Source organism: Frankliniella occidentalis, unplaced genomic scaffold (genome assembly GCF_000697945.3).
Source record: "Frankliniella occidentalis isolate FOCC.00 unplaced genomic scaffold, Focc_3.1 Scaffold296, whole genome shotgun sequence".
Lineage (NCBI taxonomy): Eukaryota > Metazoa > Arthropoda > Insecta > Thysanoptera > Thripidae > Frankliniella > Frankliniella occidentalis.
The window spans coordinates 289,770-295,662 of NW_026267422.1; the positions used below are offsets into that span (position 1 = coordinate 289,770).

Below are 5,893 nucleotides of genomic sequence, written 5' to 3' on the forward strand. Positions count from 1 at the left end.
TGCAGCCGAGTGGCCGCGCCGCGCTTCCTAAAGGGCGCCACGACAAGATAGAGGCGCCGGGCGCCAGGCGACCGCCTTTCGTGGGTGGGCAGAGGCTGTCAGAGAGTTAGGAGCGAGGCGAACCTTGGCGGAAAGTCGCGGCTTGAACCAGCCGTGGATGCCGCCTGGACCGGCCAAGTGTCGTCGAAGCTGACACACACGGCTGGCTGGCATTGGTGACATGAGTGGACCGTGACCCAGAGAGAGAGAGAGGGAGGGAGAGAGAGAGGGGCCGAGTCGGAAGCGTTATTTCCGATGGTTCGTCAAGTGCCCTGCTGGGGCTGGGATTGCTGGCTGGATTCTACGCGATACGGACTTCTAAAAAGTGCGTCCGTTTTTCTCAGGACGTTCGACAAAGTACGGGAGCTCGGCGCCTGTGAGAATCGGGGTAGGCCACCACGCAATACGCACATGCACTGCAGATAATACGTTGCCTACCTACCAGGCGCTATGAGAGCTAGCATAGGCTTCACTGCAGGTTGGCAACGGCGAATGACCGACCTACTTTCTGGGTGATCACTAAAATGTGCTCTACTGCGAGGCACATTTTCACGCGTCATTTTGTGCATCTCTGCATACAATTTTGAGAACATGATTATGCAACATTATGGAGGTCCGCGCCTGCCTCCTTGGCACCGGGCGGCTACAGTGTTCCAGCGTGTGGCGCGAACGGCGGGGCGGGGCAGGGCGCACCAGCCAGGCGCCGAGAGAGTGAGTGAGAGAGAACGTCAAAGAGAGCGAGAGAGTGGGGAGGGAGAGAGAGGGAGAGGGGGGGAGTGGGGAGAGAGAGAGGGGGGAGAGGGGGGAGAGAGAGGGGAGGAGAGAGAGAGAGGTGTGGCCGCGGTATGGCCGGGCTGTGAGCGCGAGCAGGCCATGCGAGCGGGGGCAGTGGGCCCTGCACCCCCCGCACCCCCGCACAGCGCGCTGCAGCGCACCAGAACAATGGGGTGGGGCGGGCGCCACCCTGCATAGTGCCGCCAGCGGGCGGATCCGTGCTGAGGGAGTTACGTATAGTGGTGAATAGAGGAGGTGGGCTGGGAGTTGGGAGCGGATCGGCTGATACCCGTCAACGAGGTGGCCCAGTGCTGATAAAAGACGCAACAGAGAGGCTGAGAGGAGAGCAGAGTAGAGTGCCAAGCTGTCTCGGCGGTCTTCACCGACACTTCGAGTGTTCAATTGGAAAGAACGCGGCACTGCAGACTGATTCCGAAGAGACCTCAAGGGGCGCTTCCCTACGAGAGCGACAAGGACGGATCTATACGGAAGGTATAGGAGAGGGTGCTTCGGAATCAGTCGGCTGCTTCCCATCACCCTACTTCCAGGTGTTATTGGACTAGAACTTTGAGCACTTGCAAGTGCTGCGCCTAGGAGAAGGAGTACTGAAGTCGGTCATCCAACATGTTTTCAGAACGTTCCGCTCCACTCCGTTTTGCCGCCGCGCGCCGTTACGTAACGCGCCGCTAGGAGCGACGTTAAGACTTGCCCGAAGTCAGAGGAAACAAAAACTGGGAGCATGTTGTTGACGGCGCACAAGTGCTCAGTGCTTTGCCATCTTGGAGATGTTCAAGACAAGAGCGACGGGAGAATTAAGTTAAGTGCCGAGTGCGTGCTTCATCGGACGCCAAAACCATCAAGGCGGAGTTTCCGGCCGGCGCAAGTGCAGAGACAAGAGCAAGAGCTCACCTTCTCACCTTACCTGAAATTGCGACTCCATTCTTCCTTCTCTCAGTTTGTCCTGGTAAGTTCGCTACAGCAAACATTTACACGTGAAGTTCCTATCCCAGTTGATTCGCGAACGCTAACCCCACCAAATATTTTGAGGTTAAAAGAGCACGAGGATCAGAAAATAACAAAACGGCATTTGAGTGGGCCTGGGTCGTCTCTGCTTTCGACCCATCACAGATCAGAACAAATCTAATTTTGTTAAGTTTCGGCTCGCGATCCTACTCGTCTTCGTTAGAGTGAAGTCCTTCTCGCACTATGACAATGTGTGCCTACGTATAACATAACCTCAACACTGCAACCTGCGACCATCTTGTCTCGCTCAGCGATGTGGATGTGGCCGTGAGCCACCGGCACGGCCATGGCTAATGAACGTGGAAACGGTGTAAAGTTTTCTGCTAGAGCGGTCACACACCCGGGAAGAGAACGCTAAGTAAAAATAATCGTTGTGGTTGTGGTGTCAGTACAGTACACAGCCACAGCCTCCCAGATGCCTATACATACCAAGGTAGCTCCCCGCTACACATTAGTCACTAGAGCCTCCTCCAAATGCCAATCCTTCCCCCGCCCCTTCCTCCTCCCTGGTCCCACGCAGACCGGGCCAAACTTATGTAACAACAACAACCCCCGCCCCTTTCCGCCCCTTAGCCGCCGCAGCGCAGCGAGCACGCACTCAGCGAGCGTGGCGCATCTTACGACAAAGTTGTTGTTTCTCAGCCTTTCCAGATCATGACTTGAGCGCTGCTTCAGGAACACATTTCGCGCAATAAGAGCCACGTGTCACTTGGCCCAACTTCACTACCGTGATGACGACTCAACTCATCTGGCCGGGGCCCGGCATGTTTGTAAAAGGCTACTCTTTTTCATCGCCGCGTTTCATTGATGGGCACGCCGGACGTTTCACGATCTCGCCCGCGAGTGCTAACCGAGACCCTACAATCACTTGTGACATTGATGCTTCCCTGGCGAGATCGGACGATAAGAAACCATGAAGACAATTATGAGTTACATATTCTGTCGCAATTTTATTTGTATGTATGTTTATTTATTCGTTTTTCAACCGCAGACTCGCTGTGTATGAAGGCGCGTCGTCCCGTGGTTAAACGCGGAGGGTTCGGCCTCACAGAGTAATTAGCTCGGCACGCCCCGCGGGCCGGCAGTGCGGGGGCGGCGTGGCAGCCGCAGCCGCAGCGAGCTGCAGAGTCGCCAGGACAACCAGCAGACTGATTCAGAAGAGCGCTCTCCTCGCTCCGTCTCTCTCCCACTCATGGGGCGCGCCGTACAGGTGTGAGAGAGACGGAGCGAGGAGAGCGCTCTTCTGAATCAGTCTGCAGGCGATGCTGCCAACCCCGTGCTGCCTTCGCCCTCTCGTTGGACGTTATTCCCCCGACGACGAGAAGCCCCCGCCCCGGCCTGTCTCTCACATTTCCAGCGGGGCTGAGGCGTTTTTAATCAAGTCCAGCAGGGAGCAGCTTGTTCCCCCTCGAGGGGTCGCCGAGCCCAAAGTCTGGCTGGGCGAGGTGCGGGACAGCATCACGTATACTGCACCGCAATCAGAGAGGGCCATTCACGCCGCCCCTGCTCACTCATTGCTCGTCAAGTCATGAATAAGGGACGAGGACCACTTAATGAAATCCCGTGGTGCCATACCGGGGCCAGCAGCAGGCCTGCAGCCGGGCCGCTGGGCCGGCCGCCGCGCGCTCGAACAGCGCTGGAATGCGAGAGACTGCAGGCCGAGTGAGGGGGCGGGGGGCGGACGGGTGAACAGAGAGGCACTGCCAAGGCGAGTAAAAGGGTCCCATCCCGGAGGCCTTTGCCGCCGGTGCATAGTGCCTTACAAATGCTCCGGGCGGGACACTCTGCTCTGTGTTGCGCGGGCTTGCCTCTCTTCGCGCGCGGCAGGCGCCGCCGTGGCCCCCGGGGGGCGTTTGGCGGTCTACTTCCGTTCTCCCACCAATACGCCCCCTCTCACCCAGTTGCGGTTGCTTCAGAAGGCGTTTCGGGTAGTTTTCGGGGGGCTCTCCCCGATCGCACTCCTGCGGCCCAAGAGAGTGAGCAGGGGTCGAGTCCAGGCAGGCACACCTGTTCAATGCAATATTGATTGACTGGTGTAGCCAGCCAGTGCCGCCGAAAGCACAGCCGTCCGTCCAACGATGTCCGTCCGTCTCATCAGGCAGAGAGCCCAGGCGAGTCCCGCCGCTCGGCCAGGCCGGCCGGCCCGGCCCGGGCGAAGCGGTAACATGACACTAAGCCTTCATGAATGGCATCTCCACGGACGGACCTGGGCTGGCTGTGGCTGCTCCCGCTGTTGCTTCTGCTCTCGCTAAAAACACTACTCCCGTGCCCGTGCTTACGCACCCGTTGAGGGACCGAGAGAGGACTCACCTCGCCACCCAATTCAGGAAGCTGCCGCCTCGGGCATATGGGTTATTCGTTAATTCAAGTTTCATTTATACCCAGGTGTCACACACACATTTACAAGGCTTTTAATCATCTGCCTTGAAAGGGACGAGGAAGTTACACTTGATTATTTCGACTGTTTTATTTTATTTTTTGCGCATCGCGGTCCGCAGAGTTAAGGCCCAACAACGTGTTGCTTGGAGGTTTTATCAGCATACAAAATGTTCCCAAATTTCTACGTCTCCGAGGAAAAAAAATACTTGCCATTATGAACAAAATAGGCATGCCTTTCAAAAGTGTGCTGAGGGAGCAAAAGCAAGCAGATGGTGGTTGAAGGGGCATCCCAAGAAGGGCCCCTGGAGCATAGGCAACCGACCCGCCACACGCCTTTCCTGTGTGTGGTACAGCATAACCACGCATCAATCATGCACGCAGTTCGCGTACCACAAAAGTAGCCCATTTAAACTTTGACTCCGTCTTACTAGTAAGCCGAGTCAGGACGAGGAAAACATGCCGCGTTAGTAAAGAGGCGTCGGGTTGTGTAAGTGGGGGAGGGGGGGGGCGTGGCGTCCTTACACCCACTTACACAATACGGCGTCTGCTTCATTAACGCGGTATATTTTCCTCGTCGTCTTGATTCGCCTTCAATCGTCCTGAGATTATGCGGATACTTCACTGTAAACAAAATTATCGTGATTTTACGAAATTTTCCCGGTTAATTTCCTATTACGAAACCTTTGTTTTTAACAAATTACGCATGTACACACTTCCTAGTGTGTACCATGCTAGGCACACACTTCCTTGTGTGTGCCTTCAAGTACACACAAGGAAGAGTGTACTATGTACACAGTTGGGTTTACAGATTATTTGTAACATTACAAAATGTTTCGTAAATTGACACTTACGAAATATATTTTCGTAACATTTTTTTTCGTAAATTCACGAAAACGTTTTACAGTGTTTGTGAATGTGGGGTGGGCGGCGGTGGCAAGAAAACACAGTGGAGCCGTACAATTGTCGCCAATCTCTTTTCGTCGCCCCATCGACCGCCGAAGGTTTCCCCCTGCCGCCCTAACGACTGTCACCCCCATATCAAATTCCCACGGGCACGTCGTCAGGATAAGTATGTCTCGTGCTCTCCCTTGTCGCGGCTAGGCGAGGCGGTGACCTTCCAGAGCGCGGCGTTGGGCTGCCTAGCGCGGCGCTAGCGGCGCCTCGGTAGTGGATGAGGTCGCGGGGGCGGCAGCGGGGGAATGGGATGATCATTACTGTCGCACGTCGAGAGGCAGCGCGGCGGGGTGCGAGGCGAGGCGAGGCGAGGGGGTTTTCACTCGGGATTTTCGTGTACAGCGCATAATACGTGCATTTCTCGGCGCCACGCAGGTGTTACACACACGGGTCTTGCAGCCTTAATTATACCACTTTACAAGCATAATCGTCCGTTTTGGAGGATCACATTACGCGTAATGCCTAATTTAGGTGAGGGGGCAATAACTCTGAATTCAAGTGAACACATGATTCCCGGAATCCATGATTCCCGTTGATTTCCATTGATTCCCGTGCCGGTGTGTACACATGATTCCCAGAGTTATTGCCCCCTCGAATTTTGTTGCACACGGTAGGCCTATAATATATTAGGGGAGTGGAAACCCCCTCGGGTATAGTCGCCTGCCTGCCTACCACAGGGAAATAAAACCAGTGAACCAGTGGCAATAACGTATAGTTCCCCCCC

The 5,893-nt window shown here is 55.5% G+C and overlaps 1 protein-coding gene across 1 annotated transcript in view; it reads right to left on the bottom strand.

Annotated features, from left to right (window-relative positions):
• The window catches only part of LOC113202490 (PDF receptor), a 78,145-nt gene that overhangs the window by 71,266 nt on the left and 986 nt on the right, over window positions 1-5,893 (bottom strand). The window lies entirely within an intron of this gene.